The sequence below is a fragment of the Mauremys reevesii genome, linkage group 12 (assembly GCF_016161935.1).
Source record: "Mauremys reevesii isolate NIE-2019 linkage group 12, ASM1616193v1, whole genome shotgun sequence".
NCBI classification, from domain to species: domain Eukaryota; kingdom Metazoa; phylum Chordata; order Testudines; family Geoemydidae; genus Mauremys; species Mauremys reevesii.
The window spans coordinates 34,548,680-34,571,859 of record NC_052634.1 but is presented as its reverse complement, the minus strand read 5'-3'; the positions used below and the strand labels follow the sequence as shown (position 1 = coordinate 34,571,859).

The window sequence follows — 23,180 nt, the reverse complement described above, 5'->3', positions numbered from 1 at the left end:
ACCTGGCTGGGAGTGGGGTGAAACCTCCCTGTGGGCAAAGGGGAGCTGAAATCCCTCAGTGTCCTGGAGTTTAAGCAATGGAAGCTTCAAACCCTGCAGGGGTGTGGGCTGAGGTGCATCAGCAGAAGGTTGGGCTGTACAGGGGCGGCAGGTTTGGATAATTTTTGGTGGTGCCCAGAATGGGACCAAGTCCTGCCCCACCCCCACACAGGGCCAGCTTTAGGCCGATTCTCCCGATTCCCCTGAATTGGGCCCCACCCCTACGAGGGCCCCGTGCCCAAGCCCCGGTACCGTGTACCAGCAAGAGCCGGTTCGCCGCACTGGGGTGGCCCGGCTTCCCCAGGGGGGCAATTTAAAGGGCCTGGGGCTCCCAGCAGGGGCTGGGGTAGGGCTGGGGTAGGGCTGTGGGGCGCTGGGGGGCTATTTAAAAAGTCCAGGGTTCCCATTGCTTCTACCGCCCTGGCCCTTTAAATAGCCCCCAGAGCCCCGCCGCTTCCCCAGGCCTCCCTCAGCTATTTACAGGGCCGGGGCGGTGGAAACAGGGGAGCCCCGGGCCATTTAAATAGCCCCCAAGCCCCGAGCTGCTGCTGCTACCCCGGTGCTGAGGGAGGGAGGAGGGGGCACTTACCGTACAGGGTGGGCTGTACCCTCTGTACCAGCACATCCTGCCTGCGGCCAGCCCCTCACCCCCGGCCCTGCCTGCACCAGCCCCTGCCTCCAGCCAGCCCCACACCCCCTGCCCTGCCTGCACCAGCCCCTGCCTCCAGCCAGCCCCACACCCCCTGCCCTGCCTGCACCAGCCCCTGCCTCCAGCCAGCCCCACACCCCCTGCCCTGCCTGCACCAGCCCCTGCCTCCAGCCAGCCCCACACCTCCTGCCCACAGCCAGCCCATCTCCAGCCAGCCCCACACCCCCTGCCCACAGCCAGCCCGTCTCCAGCCAGCCCTGCACCCCCTGCCTTGCCTCCAGCCCCTCACCCCCTGCCCTGCCTGCACCAGCCCCTGCCCACAGCCAGCCCATCTCCAGCCAGCCCTGCACCCCCTGCCCTGCCTGCACCAGCCCGTCTCCAGCCAGCTCTACACCTCCTGCCCACAGCCAGCCCCTGCTGCACACCCTGCCTGCACCAGCCCCGCATCCCCTGCAGCCAGCCCTGCACGCCATGCCCTGTCTCCAGCCAACCCCTGTCGTACGCCCTGCGGCCCTGCCTGAAGCCAGCCAGCTCCCCACACCCCCCTGCCCGCACCAGCCCTACACCACCGGCCCTGCACCTCCTGCCCTGTCTCCAGCCAACCCCTGCTGCACCCCCCTGCCTGAAGCCAGCCAGTCCCGCACTCCTGTCTCCAGCCCTGACAATCCCTGCCGCATGCCCCTGCGGCCCTGCCTGAAGCCAGCCAGCCCCACACACCCCGTCTCCAGCCAGCCCCGCACCCCTTGCCCTGCCTCCAGCCAGCCCCATGTCCACTGGTGCCCTGCAATTCCCTGGGCAGTAACCCTGCACACCTGCTTCAATGATGGGAGAAGAGAGCAGCTGGGACCCACACATGTGCACACCCTAGGGTGACCAGACAGCAAGTGTGAAAAATCGGGACGGGGGTGGGGGTTATTAGGATCCTATATAAGAAAAAGTCCCAAAAATTGGGACTGTCCCTATAAAATTGGGACATCTGGTCACCCTAGCACACCCCCAGGGAGTGGCGGGGACCCACACATGTGAAACAGAGCTCGTTTCTAGTTCAGGCCCATCTTTTTAAAAAATAACTGTAGGTAGAGTTAACATACACCCATATTTTCCTGGACATGTCAGGTTTTTTGGTTCTTAAATCACTGTCTGGGAGGAATTTTTAAAATTTAAAAATTTAAAAATTCCTCCTGGGAAAATACGGACGCATGGTAACGCTATTGGTACAAAAAATACATACTGTGGCACATCCCTTAAATCAGAACTTTTTATAGGGAACCGGTTGCTAAGGAATGAAAGTCTTTTTTAAATATACATCTATATAAATTTTTAGTCATCCCTGCCGGGGCCACGCCAAAAATGACTGCCCAGAGTTCGAGAACTGTCCCTGTTCACATTGGACAGATGGGGAGAAGCCTGAAGTACAGAGAAGGGAAGTGACCTACCCAAGGGCCTACACAGCAAGGTGGTGGCAGAGCCAGAAAGAGAAGCCAACAGTCCTGACTCCTGTTCTAATGGACAAAAAAAACCCAGAGAAAGGGATAGAGTCCAGGAATCGACATGGTGGGGAAATTTCATTGAAACCATTTCTGTCAGAAAATCCCCTTCAGACTAAACCAGTTTGTTTCTCGAAATCAAAACAAGTGAGATTAAAGTTCTTTGCAAAAATAGTTTGTTGCAAAACAAAAGCATCTCCTGTTTGTCACAGTGTGTTAAATTGTCTCGTCGCACACAAAGAGGAGACACTTAGATCTCAAACATTAGATAAGATGCTTCAGTTTGAACTAAGTAATTGCTGCTCTTAACAATTTCAAAATAAAAAAATACAAATCAAATAGACTATTTCAGCTATTCTATTATGTCATAATCTGCTCTGAGTAAACATGATAGGACACCGCATATTATGCACTACTCCTAGTGACACTCTCCAATGGATCTGCATCCTCCACTCACCGTGAGGTAGGTAGGAGCGGATCATTATTATCCCTACTTGAAAGAGGAAGAAGCTAAGGCTGAGAAAGGAGAATTGACTTGTCTTAGGTCACACAGCCAGTCAGTGGCAGAGTTGGGAATAGGACCCAAGAGCCCTGATTTTCAAACTAACCATCGGAGCTTGAATTTCAGACACTGAATGACCTGAATAAAGTGCTCTCAGATGAGCTCCAGACCAACAACAGTGCACAATAAATATTCAGCAAGTATTTGAGGAGAACTGCAATGTTAGAGAGAATCATGAACTGCTCAGAGACAATTAATGCAGAGGAGCAGCAAAATTCATCAAACATATGACTGGTTATGACTTATTTCCTTGGGCTTAAAAGAGAACAACAAGGACCTGAGTCTCCTCCCTGTCAATAACCCCCTGCTCAGCCAATCAGGTTAGAGACTGAGGACGGGAGGCTGAGGGTTCTCACCCAAAGGATGGCCCAGGTCACCGGTGGGGATCACTGCCCAAGCACTATTTCAGCCCCACATTTTCGGGTGGACCTCCCACAGTGGGAGCTGCAGAGCATTCCCCTGAGACACATACACACACCCCTCCTGGTGCTGGGAGGGGAACAGGAGAAAGGACAAAAGAAGCAAGAGACAAAGAGAAAGGAGGGAGGGATGGATGGAGGAAAAGGTGAAACCAAAAGGACAAACCCTAATGACCCCAGTGATTCTAAGGGACAAAATCCCAGGTGCGCAATAAAATTCTGCCTCCTTAAGCTCATGTTTTCCATGCCTAGAATTCAACTGTCACCAGATGGATCAGACTGAACAGGTTTCAAACCTCGAGGAGGCTCTTACCTTCTAAACAGGGACGGCTGTTTTCTAGTAAAATCAGGAAAAGGGAAGGAGAAAACTCGAAAGAGGTTCCTCCTGGCACTCACGTACGTGAACCCGAATACTCTCAGTCCTCAAAGAGAGACCTGGAGAAGGAGACTTGCTGAAGCAAAGCCACAGGGTCTCTGAGGTTTCCCTGGCCCCTCGCCCCTGTCCTGCCTGGCTGATGTCAGCATCTCTCTGTGAGGTCACCACCTCCCCACCACCTTTGACCAATAGTCTGAGGCCCTGCAAAAAGCCTTTGTGATGTCACTGCCACACCCCTCCCTTGCTGGGCTAATGTCCTGCCCCTGCCCAGGCACTGTGGAGGTTTGAGCTACTCCCTCTGGATGACCCCACTCAAGGAGCGTTCGTTCTAGGCAGGAAGCCGGCTGGACAGGAAAACATCAGACGCTGCTCCCAATGCTACACTCAGTTTTTCAGAAATTAGTCGACTTTATGGCCAGAAGAGACCATTAGAGCATCTAATCTGACCCCCTGCATATCACAGGCCTCCTGTCTGACACAAGAGCTACTTTTGGGGCAAACGCATTCCAGAAAGGCATCTAGTCTTCATTAAATGACATCAGGAGATGGCAAATCCAACACTTTCCTTGGTAGCTTGTTCCTGTGATGAATCATCCTCGCTGTTGAATATTTGTGTCATTTCTAATATGAATTTGTCTCTTTTCACCTTCCAGCCATTGGGTCTTGTTGTGCCTTTCTCTGCTAGACTAAAGAGACCTTTAATACCCAATCTTTTGTCTCCATTGAGGCCCTTCAACACTTCAATGAAGTCACCTTTCAATCTTCTTTTGATAAGCTAAACAGGTTGAGCTCGTTCAAAGCTCACTAGACGGCATTTTTCTCCAGCCCTCAGAACACTTTGTGGCTCTTTGGTCATCAGACTCCTGAACTGCAGCTGGATGTGGCTCTTGTTCTTCTGCACAACATAGCTCCTGGAGAAGAGGGATCTGCAAATGTACATTCATATGATACCTTTGTTTAACTGATGAAAACATAAATTGACACTTTGAGGATTGAAACTGATTTCAGCTGATGGACAGCTTTGCTAGGTTTTTATGCATTTGGACAGCAAAATGTTGAGTGTTTACATTGATATCAAGCACTCCTGTATAGAGGAGCCCCTGAACATAATGGAGAATGGAAATGAAAATGTTTTCCTTTTTTTAAAAAAAAGAAAGAGGGTTATAAGAGAACACGCGGGTTTGAACTGGGGACTACTTAAACTGCAGTCAAGCACTTTAACACTGAGCAATATCCCCATGACAACAGGACTATAGAATCATGATGTCCAGCACTTTGAAGGACAGACCCTGCTTCATCGAGGTCCTTTGCCATTCCCAGACCACAGGTGGTTTTAAAAATGGGGTTTGATTAAACTTCTTAAATGTGGCAAACACCACAGCTTGCACACCCACCGATATAGCTTCTCCCACTGACATAGCTGCCACCTCTTGGGAAGTGGATTAACTGCACCCACAGGAAAACTCTCTCCCATCAGCATAGAGCAGTGGTTCTCAAACTGAGAGTCAGGACCCCAAAGTGGATCATTACCCTGTTTTAATGGGGTCGCCAGGGCTGGCATTAGACTTATTGGTGCCTGGGGCTGAAACCAAAAGTCTGAGCCCCACCACCCAGGGCTGAATCCCTCAAGCTCTGGTTTTGCCCTCCCCTAACTGGGGCAGGGCTCAGGCTTTGACTCCTCTGCCTCTGCTCAGTGTAGAGGGGCTTGGTGCATCTTTCTAGGGTCATGTAGTAAGGTTTTTTGTTTTTTGTTTTGCAAAAAGGGGTTGTAGTGAAAGGAAGTTTGAGAAACCCTGGCATAGAGCCTCTGAATATGTCTAGACTTGGCTCCCTGTGGCAGATCAGACACTGGAAGTACAGCCATGGAGACACCACACACCAGCCTTGCCCAGCAGGCAAGAATCAAACCTCCACAGAAAGATGCCTGTTGCTTTTTAACCCATCTCCCTAAGCCCTCAGCCACCACCACTTAACAAAGGGGCTTTTCTACACTATGGTTCTGGTCTCACTGAAGGGTCATTTCCAGTTGTTTGCTCAGACCAGCATTAGGGGAAATGGTGCCCTGGGCAAAGCTTGTACTTTGGCACTTCCCCACTGCCCCTGGACGATCCCCACTCCCCCTTTACCGCTAGCTCCTGCACTCCCAACCTTTGCACCTCCTTCACCCCTAACTCCTGCCCCCTCCTGTGCCCCCTTTGCCCTTAACTCCCTGGGCCACCAGCCATTGCCCCTCTCCTGCAGCTCCTTCACATGGCTCCAGTGCTGGGGGCCCCGCACTTGTTCTCCCTTTCCCTGGCTTTTGGCATCACTAGCCCCTGATTAGCGAGTAGGGTTCAGTGGTCCCCAAAAAGTGGGGCATGACTCCTAGGGGGACACAGAGGAACATTCATGGAGTCAATGAAATCAATTGAGCTTCTTCAGTCTCTCGCTGGAGACATTTCCCTTGTTTTTAAAGGCAAAAATCCTGATCTTTCCAATGGGAGCTGCTGCTTCAATGTTCAGTTTGGGGAGGGATCTGGCTGCACTCAGAGATCTGCCCGCGGGTTACAATCTGTGATCTGAAGGGTCGAACGCAAACAGCGTTTAGATGGGACTGTTAGTGCCACCCCCGTGTGGCCAAAGATCAGAACTGACCAGCGGAGTTTACAGCTGGAGCCTGGGACGCTCCTGAACGAACTGGGCACGAAGCCTCTCGTGTGGGACTCTCGCTGTGCAGCAGGAGGCGGAGGGAAGCTGATTGTCAGGGCTCAGGGCTGCACCCTGCCATGCTGAGCTGGTGTCTGTGCTAAGCTCGGCATCAATCAGGTGATTCTGGGCAGTTCGAGGTCCCCGGGCTCCCAAAGGAGGGTGAAGCAGGTCACCCCTGGAGCAGGTTAAAGCTGCAGGGTGACAGTGGGGTTGCTGCCCCTGTGAACAGCTGCTGTAGCACCGCCTGGGCAGGACAGGGAGAGCCAGTTATACCCCCCCCCCCAGCCTGTATCGGGGGATGGGAGCACTCACACCCTGGGGACCCACCCACCAGAGATCTGCTGGGGGGGAGAGTGGCACCCACACACCAGGATTGTGTAGGGGGAGACAAGGGCATCCACACTCCGGGATCCTCTGCAGAGGGACGGACACCCACACATCCAGGATTCTGTATGGGGGGCAGAGGTACCTGGACACCTGGGCGGGGAAAGGGGGCACCGAAACATCTGGGATCTTACATGAGAGGACAGCGGCGCCTGCAGCTCAACATGAGATGGGGGCGGGGGGAGAAGGAGCATTTCCCAGTTCCAGGTTGTCCCTGTCTGGCCAAGGCACAGAGCTCACAAGCAGAGTTTAAAGCTCCAGCTGCCAGGCTGCAAAACAAGCCGGGCCCCGTGGCTGGTGCCTGTGATCCCAGCTCCTGGGGAGGCTGAGGCCAGTGGATCGCTTGAGCTCAGGAGTTCGGGGCTGCAGCGGGCTGTGCCGATCGGGTGTCCGCACTAAGATCAGCATCAATATGGTGATCCCGGGGAAGCTTGGGTCCCCAGGGTGCCTAAGAAGGGGTGAACCGGCCCAGGTCGGAAACGGAGCAGGTCAAAACTCCTGTGCTGATCAGTAGTGGGATCACACCTGTGAATAGCCCCTGCAGCGTAGCCTGGGCAAGACAGTGAGACACAGTCTCTTTTTACACAGACACCCCCCGCAGAGCCTGGAGGGGGGGATGGGAGCACCCACACGCTGGGGATTCTGACTTGGGGGGAGGGACGCCCCCCTGCAACACGGATCTTGAAAAGAGGAACAGCGACACCCACACACCACAGAGCCTGGATGGGGTCAGGGGAACCACACACGGGAGCTAGTTCATGGGGTGGGGGACACACCCATATGCTCCGTTGCACCATTCTTAATGAGAAGAACGGGGGCATCCACACAACACGGATCCTTAACGGGTGGGGGGACACCCACACACTCCACTATTAACCGGGAGGGACAGGGGAACCAGACACCCCCAGTAGCGTGGAGAACACCCACAGCCACCGGATCCCTCATGGGGGGAAAGACAGAGGGGATTGTAGTGGGGCCCAGCGCACCCATGCACCAGGGATTGTTAAGGGTTGAAGGGACAGGGACACCCACACACACTGAGATCACGTCCTTGGAGGAACGCAAACCCTCCACAGAAGGACCTGGTCTGTTCCATGATGACAGCCCAGCCTGGGTGAGTCAAAGTCTCTTTTTATACAGCCATGCCCCAGAGATCCTGACTAGGGGGAGAGAGACACCCACCCCCCAGAGATCCTTAATGGTCTAGGGTGCACCCACACACCAGGGATTCTTATGGGTGGGAGGAATGGCGACAGCCAGACACACTGAGATCACTTCCTCCCAGGAGCCTGGGCCAGACAGGGAGACACAGTCCCCCTTTACAGATCTGCCAGACAACCTGCCTCCCACCCCCTCCACACAATGTTCTTATCTGGAGGTGAAGCCAGGGAAACCACATGGAGGATTCTTATCTGGGGAACTGGGGGGACCCACTTACCACCAGAGATTCTTGAGGGCAGGAGGAACAGGGACTCCCACCTCTGTAGCATGGGGGTGGGTCGCCTGCTGGGATCATCTGGGCATATTTCACCTCGTCAGTTCCCTGCCATTGCCTTGGGGGCCCCTTGTTCGCTGCCTCTGGCACCCAGTTTAGCCTCCGTCCTGAGGGCTGAAACGCTTTGATCTATCTAAGGTGTGTGGGATCAATGTGTGTCATGGTGTAATTCTGTGTTATTCGGGGGTCAGACCAGCTGAGCTAATGGTCCCTTCTGCCCTGAAACGCCATGAAAACATTTCCCTGGTTTCTCCTTGCACCTGACAGACACCACGGTGAGGGGCCCGATAGAAGATCCTGGACACAGCGCTCTGGCTCTTACTTTACGTGGGGACGTCAGCACTTTCCTAGCAAAGCTGCTGCTAAAGCGCTGGATTTGGGGAACGGTTCGGCTCCGGTTCAGAGATCTGCCTGTGGGGTGTGAACCTGCCACGAGGAGTGGGAAACGCAACCAGCAACGGGAGGCGTTGGCTGAGCTCCAGGCTGCCCCCGTGTGGCCAAAGCTTAGAACTGAGCAGCGGAGTTTGAAGCTGGCGCTGGGAGGGACCTGAACACGCGAGGCATGAAGGCTCCTGCGTGTAACGCTTGTTGGGTGGCAGCTGAGCGTAGCTGATTGCCGGAGTTCAGGGCTGCACCCCGGGGTGCTGAGCAGGTGTCTGTGCTCAGGTTGGCCTCGCTATGATGGTTTCTGGGAAGTTTGGGGCCGCCAGTCTCCCTAAAGAGAGGGGAACCAGGCCAGAAAAGGAGGCTTTCAAAACAATGGTACGAATTGCCAGTGGCACTGACCCTGTGAAGAGCCGCTGCAGCCCCGCCAGGGAGAGCCGGTCTCTCTTTGTGCAGCCCCCTCCATTCCTCAGGACAAGGGTTGTGCTCAAAGATCTGTGCCCCGTGTTTTTACCTCCGTGTGAAGCGCGCAGAGCAAATAACCCTCAGCGCCTCAGCTCAGTTCCAGGCTCCACTTCCACTCGCTCAGGCAAGATGGTGCAGAGCAGGGCCGGCTTTAGGCCTATTCCACCAATTCCGCCGAATCGGGCCCCACGCCTAAGAGGGCCCCACGTCCAGTGAGAATCCCTTCCCTGGCTAGAGGCGCCTTTTTAATTTTTACTCACCTGGCGGCGCTCTGGGTCTTCGGCGGCACTTCGGCGGCGGGTCCTTCAGTGCCGCCAAAGACCTGGAGTGAGTGAAGGACCTGCCGCCGAAGACTCGGAGCACCACCCGGTGAGTACAAGCTCCGCACTTCCTAAAGCCGGCCCTGGTGCAGAGGAGCCCCTGGGTGGCTGTGGGCCTGGGGAGGATGGCTTTTGATTTTTCGGCCTGACCGCTACGGGCAGCAAGGCCAAAAGTCAGATGGCCGGCTCTCCCGTCCACCACGCTCATCAGGAGCCCTTAGTCGACAGGCTCGGAGAATGCGGGCAGCGTCCCCCACTACCTCTCGCATGCAAAGCGAGCGCTCTGCCGCTTGAGCTAATTCCCCGCAGCTGGCCTGACTCTCAGGCACCGGGCAAAAAAAAGGCAAGGGCTCTGTGGCCTTAAGCAGAACACAGCCTGAAATGGGGAGGGGGGTGCTAACCAGAGCTGGGGAAGGGGGTCCGAGTCCCAGCCATGCTCCTCGGCACAAACACCAATGCTCCCTCCCTGGAGTGTGTCTGGGCTGAGAGTTAGCCCCTGAAACAAGCACCAAACTTCAGAAGACAACGCAGGGATAGATCACTTCACGATTGCCTGCTCTGGCCATTGCCTCTGAAGCGCCTGGCATCGGTTACTGTCAGAAGACGTGATAGTGGCCTAGATGGACCATCGGTCTCACCCAGGAGGGCCGTTCTTATCTTCACCACTTTCCTCTAACCCAAGCAAAGCCAGAAGCAGGCCCAGCTCAGCAACTCTAGCAGGCTCCCTGGCCCCTGGCCCAGCATACAGCAAAACGACCCTGCCTCCGCCAGGATAGACAGCCACCGACTCCCTCTTCCAGACCAACGCAGCCCTTCCCCGCTTTGGCTGTCTCCAAGCTGTCTGCGTGCTCTGCTCTGCTCCACGGCTGCCATGCTGCCTGAGATCAGGAGGCTGCGAGGTCTCACGGTCTCAGCTGAGCTGGTATCGCGTGCCACCCCGCCCATCTCCTCATTCCCTTCATGGACCCCTGGGATGTGAGTAATTCTGTATTTGAGTGGCTCTCCCTCCCGGCCAATGAGCTTGGCGTAGACTAGCAGGGAGGGAGGAGGAAAGGGATTGTGCTCCAGTGAGAGCTCAGAAAGAAAGGTGCAGGTCCCCCACTAGAGCCCAGCCCAGCAGAGCACAGCAGAGCAGGCTGGAGAATGTGTGTATGGGTCTGACTACTTCTCCCAGGCTCTTCCATCTGAGCTAACTTCCCCCAGCTGTCTCCAGCCTCCCAGTCAGCACAAGGGGGAGAAGGGCCGGGGAGGAAGAGCTTTGTGCTCTGCAAGGGCTGGCTTTTTGGGAGGCCAAGCGGGGAGAGGGATGGAGGCCACTGGAGGAGCTGAGCCGGCTGACTGTCCATGGCTTCTAAAAGAAGGGCAAGAGAAGGTCCCGCGGCTGCCTTGCCACTGGAGGACACGGGCATTGATCCCGCTGCCTCTTGGAGTGCAGGGGAGTCCGACTCTGCACCCCTCTTCCTGGGACTCATAGTGATTTTCAGCCAGCCAGTAAAACAAAAGGTTTATTGGACACAGGAACACAGGCTACAGCAGAGCTTGTGGGCAGAGCCAGGACCTCTCAATTTGGCCTTTCAGGGTGCTTGGATCCCAGCCTAGGATTCTCTGAACTCCCCTCACCCAGCCCCAAATCGAAACTGACTCTCCCTCTCCACTCGGCTCTCTCCTTTGTCTAGCTCCCCTGGCAGAGGTGTTGACCACCCCTCCCCCCTGCCTAACTCAGGTTACAGGCTGAATACCTGTCCCTCACCTAACGTCCTCCCCGGCTCCCCCAACCCCCACACAGACAGCCCCTACTCCATCACATCTCTCCCCCCTCCGAGACTGATCTGAGTGGGGTCACTCTGCCCAGTGACCCGGGGAAGTTCAGGGCCCCCTCTCCGGGACAGCACGTCCGCTATCAGGTAGGCACTTCCCTTCACGTGGACCACGTCCATCTCATAGTCCTGCAGGAGCAGGCTCCACCTCAGGAGCTTGGCGTTGGCTCCTTTCAGCTGGTGCAGCCAGGTCAGGGGAGAGTGTACACGGTGAAGTGGCGCCCAAAGAGATATGGCTCCAGTTTCTTAAGGGCCCACACCACGGCCAGACATTCCTTCTCGATGGCCGTGTAGTTCTGCTCCCGGGGCAGCAACTTCTTGCTCAGGTACACGATGGGGTGTCTCTCCCCCTTTTCATCTTCCTGCATCAACACCGCCCCCAGCCCCGTGTCTGAGGCGTCAGTGAACACCATAAAGGGCTTGTCAAAGTCTGAATTTGCCAGAACTGGGCCACTGAGCAGAGCCTCCTTCAGCGCCTGGAGAGCCTGCTGGCACTGCTCGGTCCAGACCACCTTGTCTGGCTTCCCCTTCTTGCACAGCTCAGTGATGGGGGCGGCTATGGTGCTAAAGTGGGGCACGAACCTTCGATAGTACCCCGCCATCCCAATAAATGCCTGGACCTGCTTCTTGGTTTGGGGAGCGGGCCAGTCTCTGATCACCTCCACCTTGGCTGGTTCTGGCTTTAGGCAGCCGTTCCCCACCCGATGGCCAGGTAAGATACTTCAGCCATCCCCACCTTGCACTTCTCAGCCTTTACAGTTAGCCCAGCCTCTCGGAGTTGGTCCAGCACTTGTTTAACCTGGGACACGTGGTCCTCCCAGGTCTGGCTGAAGATGCAGATGTCGTCAATATATGCCACAGCAAAACTCTCCATCCCCTTTAGTAGCTGATCCACCAGGCGCTGGAAGGTGGCCGGTGCTCCCTTGAGGCCGAAGGGCAGGGTCAGAAACTCGTACAGCCCCAGAGGGGTGATAAAGGCCGATTTCAGCCTGGCATCTGCGTCCAGCGGCACTTGCCAGTAGCCCTTTGTAAGATCCATGGTGGTGAGGTACCGAGCGCCTCCCAGCTTGTCTAGGAGCTCGTCAGGCCTGGGCACGGGGTTGGCATCAGATACAGTGATGGCATTGAGCTTTCGATAGTCCACACAGAACTGGATCGACCTATCCCTTTTGGGGACCAGGACCAGCGGCGAGGCCCAGGGGCTGGCAGACGGCTGGATCACCCTCAAAGCCAGCATGTCCCTGACCTCTCTTTCTAAGTCCTGGGCAGTTTTTCCTGTGACCCGAAAAGGGGAGCATCGTATGGGGGGGGGTGGTGTGACCCGGTCTCCACCCGGTGGACAGTCAAATTAGTGCGCCCGGGCTGGTTGGAAAACAGCTGTTGATAGAGATGCAGCACCCCTCTGATCTCAGCCTGCTGGACCAGGGTCAGCTGATCAGAGAGGGGAATCGCCTCCAGGGAGGAACCAGCCTTTGTCCCCGGGAATAGATCCACTAAAGGGTCATCTCCCGGCTCCTCCCAATGTCCACACACGGCCAACACCACATTCCCCCTGTCATAGTATGGCTTCATCATATTCACGTGGTACACCCGGCGGTGATGAGCCCGGTTCAACAGCTCCACCACGTAGTTTACCTCATTTAGTTGCTTGATAACCTTGAAGAGCTCTTCCCAGGCGGCCTGGAGTTTGTTCTTTCTCACGGGGATGAGAACCATCACTTGACCCCCGGTGGCGAAGGCGCGGGCCTGCGCCATGCGGTCGTACCAGACCTTCTGCTTCCTCTGGGCTCGGGCCAGATTTTCCCTGGCCAGGCCCATGAGCTTGGCAAGTCTTTCACGGAAGGTCAGGACATACTCCACCACTGACTCGCCATCGGGCAGCCTTCCCCTCCCATTCATCTCTCATCAGGTCCAGGGGCCTCCTTACCCACCTCCCATATAACAGTTCAAAAGGCAAGAACCCGGTAGATTCCTGGGGTACCTCCCGGTACGCGAACAGCAGGTGAGGTAAGTACTTGTCCCAGTCCTGTGGGTGCTGGTGCATGAATGTTTTTAGCATCATCTTTAGCGTCCCGTTGAACCTCTCCACCAGCCCGTTGGTCTGGGGGTGGTATGCTGAGGCCCAGCTGGGTCGGACCCCACATTTCTCCCACAGGGACTGGAGCAGGCTTGACATGAAGTTGGACCCCTGGTCCGTTAAGACTTCCTTGGGGAACCCCACCCAGCTGAAAATGGTCAGCAGCGCATCTGCCACGGTGTCTGCTTCGATAGAGGACAAGGCCACCGCCTCGGGGTAACGAGTGGCGAAATCTACCACCACCAGGATGTATTTCTTCCCCGACCGGGTCGCCTTGCTGAGAAGTCCCACTATATCCATGGCCACCTTCTGGAAAGGTTCTTCTATGATGGGCAAAGGCCTCAAAGCTGCTTTCCCCTTGTCCTGGGACTTCCCCACCCTCTGGCAGGGGTCACAGGATTGGCAGTACTGCCGGACATGGGTAAAGACCCCAGGCCAGTAAAAGTTCTGTAGCAGCCTCTGCCTGGTGCGCCAGATTCCCTGGTGCCCTGCGAGGGGGATGTCATGGGCCAGGTACAGTAGCTTGTGGTGAAACTTCTGGGGAACCACCAGCTGCCTCCTGATCCCCCATGACTCCACTTCCCCGGGGGGAGCCCATTCTCAGTACAGGAACCCCTTCTCCCACAGGAACCTCTCCTTGCAACCTCTCCTCATGGTCTGTACTGCACTGAGGTCAGCCCGGTCCCTGAGCTTCCGCAAGGAGGGATCTTTCTGCACCTCGGCCTGGAACTCAGCAGCTGGGACAGGGATGGGGACCCGCTCTCTCTCACCAGCTAGGTCTGAGGTAGCAGCCTCTCTGGGTTGTGTCCCTGGGCGTTCCCTCCCCACCAGGTTAGAGTCCGGCACCTCGGGCAGAGTACCTTCCCCGTTGTCAGGGCGCAGTGCCCTGCACCAACTCTGACTACGGGTCACGACCAGGGCACCCCGGGCGTTGCTTGGCCAGTCCTCGAGGTCCCCCCCATTAACACCTCTGTGGGCAAATGTGGGTGTACCCCCACGTCCTTGGGGCCCTCCTTGGCCCCCCACTTCAGGTGCACCCTTGCCATGGGCACCTTGAATGGGGTCCCACTCACACCCCTCACAGTCAGGTAGGTGTCGGGCACCATCCGATCTGGGGCCACCACCTTGGGCCAGGCCAGCGTCACCTCTGCACCCGTGTCCCAGTACCCAGTGACCTTCCTCCCATCCACCTCCAGGGGAACAAGGCACTCTTTCCGGAGGGGCAGCCCCGTGCCCACCCTGTAAACCAAAAACCCTGGGTCCGGAGCATCCAGCCCCCGAGAGGAGCTGACCTGGGGCTCTCCTCCCTCCTTCGCAGGTGGTACGCGGCCAGCCCCCCTTTCCTGGGAATGTTGCCCCTCATCTGATTGGGTCTTTACCCAGTCAACCCTCTGCGGGTTGGGTCTGCTCGGTCTGTCCCTGAGCTTGGGGCACTGGGCCCGTATGTGGCCTCATTGGCCACAGTGATAGCAGCCCATGTCTCGTGGGTCCCCTCGAGTGGGTCGGATGGACCTGATGCTGGATGTTCCCCTTTGGTGGGGGTTCTCCATAGGCCCCCACTGGGAGGTCCCATGGTGACTTTCTCTCTGCGTTGAGGCAGGCCTGCTCCTTCGAGACTCCTCCCTGTTATCCCCTGCCTGACTGTCCACAAAGTGGTCGGCCAGCTGGCCTGCGTGCTGTGGGTTCTCCGGCTTCTGGTCCATCACCCACAGCCTCAGGTCGGATGGGCACTGCTCATACAGGTGCTCCAGTATGAATAGGTCAAGCAGGTCCTCTTTAGTTTGGGCCCCGGCTGTCCACTTGCGGGCATACCCCTGCGCCCAGTTGACCAGTTGTAGGTATGTGACCTCACGGGTTTTATGTTGACTCCGGAACCTCTTCCGGTACATCTCAGGGGTCAGCCCAAACTCGCGGAGCAGGGCCTCTTTGAACAAGTTGTAGTCCCCTGCCTCCGCCCCTTTCATTCGGCTGTACACCTCCATGGCGGTGGAGTCCAGTAAGGGGGTGAGAAACGGGATCCTGTCTGCAGGGTCAACCCGGTGCAGCTCGCAGGCATTCTCAAAGGCCGTCAGGAAGGTGTCTATGTCCTCCCCCTCCTTACGCCGGGCCAGGAAGCTCTTATCAAACCTCTTTGTAGGCTTGGGTCCCCCCTCACTCACCGCAGCCGGGGCCCCGCTGCTTCTCAGCTGGGCCAGTGCCAGCTCACGCTGGCGCTGGTTCTCCTCGTGTTTACGCTGGTTCTCCCGCTCCTTCAGTTCTTGCCTCCTTAACTCGAGCGCCTCCCTGTCATATTCCAGCCGCATCTGTTCCAGGGACGGGGAGCTCCGCCGGGACGATCCCCTGCTGGCCGCCAGGGTCCAGGTGCCCTCGGTATTCGCTGGGCTTCCCCCAACCCCTCCCCTAGGTATAGGTGGGCAGGTCTCGGGGTGTCCTCGGCAGCAGTCTGGCCCCTCCCAGCCATGTCAGGCCCCGGGGCCCACACTGTGTCCACTGGGTGGCTTCCCTCTGGGACAGGGCTCGGTTCACCCAAGGGATCCGTCTCCTCCAGCTGGGCAATGAGCTGGTCTTTGGTGGACCTCCCAATGCACAGCCCCCTCTGCCTGCACAGCTCCACCAGGTCGCTCTTAAGGTGCTTAGCAAACATCTTCCTGCTGGCCAGTCGCCGGCCTGTGCTCTCAGCTTCCCACCGGTTCCAGGGAGACCCCTCGTGCACCAGCCCTTCTTCAGGTCACCCCCTCTCTGCCAGGGTCGAGCTGCAGACTCCTCTGCCCCTGGGACTGCTCCTGCACTCCCCCGGGGAACCCTGTTACTGCAAAGTCCTTCTCTCCGGTCACACACTCCCAGGGGTTAATCGCCTCCTGAAACTGTCTCTCTCTGTCTCTTCAGCCCACCTGGTCCCCGTCAGTTCCCCCTTCGTTTTGCTGCTCCCCAGTCACTTACTGCAGGAAGCGACGTCCACGGGGTGCAGTAGGTCCCGCCGCTACCACCAGTTGTCACGGAGTGTGGGGGAGTCCGACTCTGCACCCCTCTTCCTGGGACTCACAGTGACTCTCAGCCAGCCAGTAAAACAGAAGGTTTATTGGACAACAGGAATACAGGCTACAGCACAACCAGGACCCCTCAATCGAGTCCTTCTGGGGTTCAGGGTGCTTGGATCCCAGCATAGGATTCCCTGAACTCTCCCCCGCCAAGCCCCAAACCGAAACTGACCCAACCCCCTCCAGCCGGCTCCCTGGCTTTGTCTAGCTCCCCGGGCAAAGGTGTTGACCTCCCCTTCCCCACCTAGCTCATGGTACAGGCTGAATACCTGTCCCTCACCTAAAATCCTCCCTGGCTCTCCCAACCCCCACACAGACAGCCCCTACTCCATCACAGCAGGTCAGGACTGGGATAGCAGGGGCTGCGGGTCGGGAGTGAGGGGCATAATCAGAGATGTGATTCTGCAGGTCAGGACTAGGATATCAGAGGCTGTGAGTCGGGAGTGAGGGGCACCGGCAGAGCTGTGAGTCTGCAGGACAGCACTGGGATTGCAGGGGCTGCGGGTCGGGAGTGAGGGGCACCGGCAGAGCTGTGAGTCTGCAGGACAGGACTGGGATTGCAGGGGCTGCGGGTCGGGAGTGAGGGGCATTAGCAGAGTCTTGAGGTCAGGACTGGGATAACAGGGGCTGCTGGTTGGGAGTATTGATGGGCTCCAGCAGAGCTGTGATTCTGCAGGTCAGGACTGGGATAGCAGGGGCTGCGGATCGGGAGTGAGGGGCACCAACAGAGCTGTGAGTCTGCAGGTCAGGACTGGATAGCAGGGGCTGCGGGTCAGGAGTGAGGGGCACCGGTAGAGCTGTGAGTCTGCAGGTCAGGACTGGGATAGCAGGGGCTGCGGGTCGGGAGTGAGGGGCATTAGCAGAGTCTTGAGGTCAGGACTGGGATAACAGGGGCAGCTGGTCGGGAGTATTGATGGGCTCCAGCAGAGCTGTGGGTCTGGAGGTCAGGACTGGGATAGCAGGGGCTGCGGGTCGGGAGTGAGGGCAGGGGTGGCTCTAGGAATCCGGCTGCCCCAAGCACGGCAGCATGCCGCAGGTGGCGTGCTGCCGGTTGCCGGTCCCGCGGCTCCGGGGTACTTCTTGCTGACATGCTGCAGAGGGTCTGCTGGTCCCGCGGCTCTGGTGGAGCTTCCACAGGCATGACTGCGGAAGGTCCGCCAGAGCTGCCTGCTGCCCTGATGGCAAAATATTGCCCCATGTGTGTGCTTGGCACACTGGGCTCTGGAGCTGGCCCTATAATAATAGGAGATATACCAATCTCCTAGAACTGGAAGGGACCTTGAAAGGTCATTGAGTCCAGCCCCCTGCCTTCACTAGCAGGACCAATTTTTGCCCCAGATCCCTAAGCAGCCTTCTCAAGGATTGAACTCACAACCCTGGGTTTAGCAGGCCAATGCTCAAACCACTGAGCTATCCCTCCCCCCTGCTTGGCCTGGGGTGAGGGGCACCAGCAGAGCTGTGAGTCTGGAGGTCAGGACTGGGATAGCAGGGGCTGTGGGTCGGGAGTGAGGGGCACCAACAGAGCTGTGAGTCTGCAGGTCAGGACTGGATAGCAGGGGCTGTGGGTCGGGAGTGAGGGGCACCAGTAGAGCTGTGAGTCTGCAGGTCAGGACTGGGATAGCAGGGGCTGTGGGTCGGGAGTGAGGGGCACCAACAGAGCTGTGAGTCTGCAGGTCAGGACTGGATAGCAGGGGCTGTGGGTCGGGAGTGAGGGGCACCAACAGAGCTGTGAGTCTGCAGGTCAGGACTGGATAGCAGGGGCTGTGGGTCGGGAGTGAGGGGCACCGGCAGAGCTGTGAGTCTGCAGGTCAGGACTGGGATAGCAGGGGCTGCGGGTTGGGACTTAGGGGCACCAGCAGAGCTGTAATTCTGCAGGTCAGGACTGGGAAAGCAGGGGCTGCGGGCCGGGAGTCAGGGGTACCACCAGAGCTCTGAGTCTTGAGGTCTGCACTGGGATAACAGGGGCTGCTGGTCGGGAGTATTGATGGGCACCAGCAGAGCTGTGATTCTGCAAGTCAGGACTGGAATAGCAGGGGCTGTGGGTCGGGAGTGAGGAGTAATGGTAGAGCTGGCAGGAAACCAGGGGGCTGCAGGTCGGGAATGAGGTGCACCAGAAGAGCTATGAGTCTGCAGGTGTGGACTGGTATAGTAGGGGCTGCGGGTCGGGAGAGAGGGGCAACTGCAGAGCTGTGGGTCTGGAGGTCAGGACTGGATAGCAGGGGCTGCGGGTCGGGAGTGATGGGCACCGGCAGAGCTTTGGGTCTGCAGGTCAGGACTGGGATAGCAGGGGCTGCGGGTTGGGAGTGAGGGGCACCGGCAGAGCTGTGGGTCTGGAGGTCAGGACTGGGATAGCAGGGGCTGCGGGTCGGGAGTGAGGGGCACCAACAGAGCTGTGAGTCTGCAGGTCAGGACTGGGATAGCAGGGGCTGCGGGTTGGGAGTGAGGGGCACCGGCAGAGCTTTGGGTCTGGAGGTCAGGACTGGGATAGCAGGGGCTGCGGGTTGGGAGTGAGGGGCACCGGCAGAGCTGTGGGTCTGGAGGTCAGGACTGGGATAGCAGGGGCTGCGGGTCGGGAGTGAGGGGCACCGGCAGAGCTGTGGGTCTGCAGGTCAGGACTGGGATAGCAGGGGCTGCGGGTCGGGAGTGAGGGGCACCGGCAGAGCTGTGGGTCTGGAGGTCAGGAGTGGGATAGCAGGGGCTGCGGGTCGGGAGTGAGGGGCACCGGCAGAGCTGTGGGTCTGCAGGTCAGGACTGGGATAGCAGGGGCTGCGGGTCGGGAGTGAGGGGCACCGGCAGAGCTGTGGGTCTGCAGGTCAGGACTGGGATAGCAGGGGCTGCGGGTCGGGAGTGAGGGGCACTGGCAGAGCTGTGGGTCTGCAGGTCAGGACTGGGATAGCAGGGGCTGTGGGTCGGGAGTGAGGGGCACCGGCAGAGCTGTGGGTCTGAAGGTGTCACGGAGTGTGGGGGACCCAGGGCCTTCACCCCCGTGCTCCCTACGATTCACCAGGACTCTCAGCCATCCGGTAAAGCAGAAGGTTTATTTAGACGACAGGAACACAGTCCAACACAGGTCTTACAGGCACAGATAACCAGATCCCCCCGGTTCGGTCCATCTTGGGGGGCCTCACAGCCCCCCCCCCGGGGATCAGAGCTCGGTCTCCCTGCTCCTCTCTCTTCTCCAGCCCACTTTCGTCTCTCAGTCCTCTCCGGCCCCTCCTCTCTCCTCCGCCTCCTTCCTTTGTCTGCCCTGGCCAGAGGTGTCTCCTCCCCTCCCCCAGGCCAAGCTCAGCTCGCAGTTTGAATTCCTGACACTCACCTAAACCTCTGGCTCTCCCCTCCCCCACACAGACAGTCTGTGCTTCCTACTCCATCACATCTCTCCCCCCTCCGAGACTGAACTGAGCGGGGTCACTCCAGCCAGTGACCCGGGGAAGTTCGGATCCCCCTACAACCTTATGCCGCCCGCGCCCTTTCCCCACCCCAATACCCCTGGGGTGCACCCTGGGCTGGGGCCTTCTCCCCACGTTCCAGTCTGGGGGGCTGTGATTCGGGTTCTCTCGGTTCAGAGCCCCCCCTCTGAACCGGGCCCCCCTCTGGACAGGCTCCTCAGGGCGGGGCGAGGGCCTTACAGCCATCTCCCCCCTGTCCCGGGCCTTCCTCTCCCTCTGGCAGACGTCACAGGAGCGGCAGTGCTGCCGGACATGGGCAAAGACCCCAGGCCAGTAATAGTTCTGCAGCAGCCGCTGCTGGGTACGCCAGGCTCCCTGGTGCCCAGAGGGGGGAATGTCATGGGCCCGGCACAGCAGCTGGTGGCGATACTCCTGGGGTACCACCAGCTGCCTCCTGATCCCCCCTGACTCCATCTTCCCTGGGGGAGCCCATTCTCAGTACAGGAGCCCCTTCTCCCACAGGAACCTTTTCCGGCCACCTCGTCCCATGGTCTGTCCCCCCCCGAGGCTGGCCAGGTTCCTTATCCTCCGCAAGGAGGGGTCTCCCCGCACCGCGGCCTGGTACTCAGCCGCTGGGGCAGGGGCGGGGATCTGTCCTCTCTCACCGGCTGGGTCTGGGGCCACAGCCTCTCTGAGCCCTGTCCCTGGGCGTTCCCTCCCTACCGGGTCAGGGTCCGGTGTCTCGGCCAAAGTACTTTCCCCGGGGTCAGGGTGCAGAGCCCTGCATCGACCCTGACTACGGTTCACGGACAGGGTACCCTGGGTGTTACTTGGCCAGTCCTCGAGGTCCCCCCCCATTAACACCTCCGTGGGCAAATGTGGGTGCACTCCCACGTCCTTGAGGCCCTCCTTGTCCCCCCACTTTAGGTGTACCCTCGCGACAGGCACCTTGAATGGGGTCCCGATCACACCCCTCAGGGTCAGGTAGGTGTTGGGCACTATCCGATCTGAGCCCACCACCTGCGGCCGGGCCAGCGTCACCTCTGCGCCCGTATCCCAGTACCCAGTGACCTCCTTCCCGTCTACCTCCAGGGGAACAAGGCACTCGCTCCGGAGGGGTAGTCCCGTGCCCACCCTGTAAACCCCAAACTCAGGGCTGGGAGCATCCAGCCCCTCGGAGGGGTCGACCCGGGTCCCCTCCCTCCTTTGCAGGGGGTACGCGGCCCACCCCCCTTTCGTGCGACCGCTGCCCCTCATCCGGCTGGGTCTCTACCAAGTTGACCCGGTGTGGGGTTGGTCTGCTCAGTTTGTCCCGGAGCTTGGGGCACTGGCCCCGTACGTGGCCCGGTTGGCCACATTGATAGCAGCCCATGTCTCGTGGGTCCCCTCGAGGGGGACGGCTGGACCTGACGCCAGATGCTTCCCTTTGGTGGGGGCCCTCCCTCGGCTCCTTCTGGGAGGTCCCATGGTGACTCTCTCTCTGCGTTGAGGCCGACCTGCTCCTTCGAGACTCCTCCCTGCCATCCCCCACCCGACTGTCCATGTATTGGTCGGCCAGCCGGCCTGCATGCTGCGGGTTCTCCGGCTTCCGGTCCATCAGCCACTGCTTCAGGTCAGACGGGCACTGCGCATACAGGTGCTCCAGTACGACTAGGTCAAGCAGGTCCTCTCTGGTTTGGGCCCCAGCCGTCCACTTGCGGGCGTACCCCTGCGCCCGGTTGACCAGTTGCAGGTATGTGACCTCCCGGGTCTTACGTTGACCCCGGAACCTCTTCCGGTACATCTCCGGGGTCAGCCCAAACTCGAGCAGGGCCTCTTTGAACAGGTTGTAGTCCCGCGCCTCCTCCCCTCTCATTCGGCTGTACACCTCCACGGCGGTGGAGTCCAGTAAGGGGGTGAGGCGCCGGATCCTGTCTGCGGGGTCAACCTGGTGCAGCTCACAGGCGTTCTCAAAGGCCGTCAGGAAGGTGTCTATGTCCTCCCCCTCCTTACGCGGGGCCAGGAAGTTCGTATCGAAGCTCTTTGTAGGCTTGGGCCCCCCCTCACTCACCGCAGCCGGGGTCTTACTGTTGTTCTGCTGGGCCAGGGCCAGCTCATGGTTGCGCTGCTTCTCCCTGTCCTCAAATTCACGTTGGCTTTGTCTTTCCTCATATGCCCTCAGCTCCTTACGCTCCTCCATCTCCATCCGTTTGATCTCTCTCTCCAACTCCAGCCGCCTGAGTTCCACGGAGGCCGAGCGTCGCCGGGACGATCCCCTGCTGGCCGGGGGGGTCACGGTGCCCTCCGTAGCTGGGCTCCTCCTCCCCCTAGGCCTAGGGGTGGGGGGTCTCGAGGAGCCCTCATCCGCCGACTGGCCACTCCCAGCGGGTACAGACACTGGTGCCTGCGCTGCATCTGCCCGGCTGCTTCCCTCAGAGACAGGGACCGGTTCATTCCTGCGATCTCTCTCCTCCAGCCGGGCAATCAGCTGGGCCTTGGTGAGCTTCCCATGGCGCAGCCCCCCCTGCTTGCACAGCTCCACCAGCTCCCACTTGTGCTTCTGGGAATACATCTTCCTGCTGGCCACTCGCAGGCCGGGGTGCTCGCCGCTCCCCACGGGTTCCAGGGGGACCCCTCGTGTGCCAGTCTTTGAGGTCACCCCCTCTCTGCCAGGGTCGAGCTGCAGACTCCTCCGCCCCGGGGATCGCTCGCTGTGATCCCCCGGGGGACCCTGTTACTGCAAAGTCCTGCTCTCTGGCCACACTCGCCCAGGAGTGAATCGCCCCTTCGTTTTCCTGCTCCCCAGTCACTTACTGCAGGAAGCGCCGTCCACGGGGTGCCGCCGATCCCACCGCTTCCACCGGTTGTCACGGAGTGCGGGGGGACCCAGGGCCTTCACCCCCGTGCTCCCTACGATTCACCAGGACTCTCAGCCATCCGGTAAAGCAGAAGGTTTATTTAGACGACAGGAACACAGTCCAACACAGGTCTTGCAGGCACAGATAACCAGATCCCCCCGGTTCGGTCCATCTTGGGGGGCCTCACAGCCCCCCCCCGGGGATCAGAGCTCGGTCTCCCTGCTCCTCTCTCTTCTCCAGCCCACTTTCGTCTCCCAGTCCTCTCCGGCCCCTCCTCTCTCCTCCGCCTCCTTCCTTTGTCTCCCCTGGCCAGAGGTGTCTCCTCCCCTCCCCCAGGCCAAGCTCAGCTCAGAGTTTGAATTCCTGACACTCACCTAAACCTCTGGCTCTCCCCTCCCCCACACAGACAGTCTGTGCTTCCTACTCCTTCACAGAAGGTCAGGAGTAGGATAGCAGGGGCTGGGGGTCGGGAGTGAGGGGCACCGGCAGAGCTGTGGGTCTGGAGGTCAGGACTGGGATAGCAGCGGCTGCCGGTCGGGAGTGAGGGGCACCGGCAGAGCTGTGGGTCTGGAGGTCAGGACTGGGATAGCAGGGGCTGCGGGTCGGGAGTGAGGGGCACCGGCAGAGCTGTGCGTCTGGAGGTCAGGACTGGTATAGTAGGGGCTGCGGGTCGGGAGTGAGGGGCACCGGCAGAGCTGTGGGTCTGGAGGTCAGGACTGAATAGCAGGGGCTGCGGGTCGGGAGTGAGGGGCAC

The 23,180-nt window shown here is 58.8% G+C and overlaps 1 protein-coding gene across 1 annotated transcript in view; it reads right to left on the bottom strand.

The window, feature by feature from the left end:
• LOC120375390 (zinc finger protein 420-like) overlaps positions 1-23,180 on the bottom strand; it is a 141,169-nt gene that overhangs the window by 59,992 nt on the left and 57,997 nt on the right. The window lies entirely within an intron of this gene.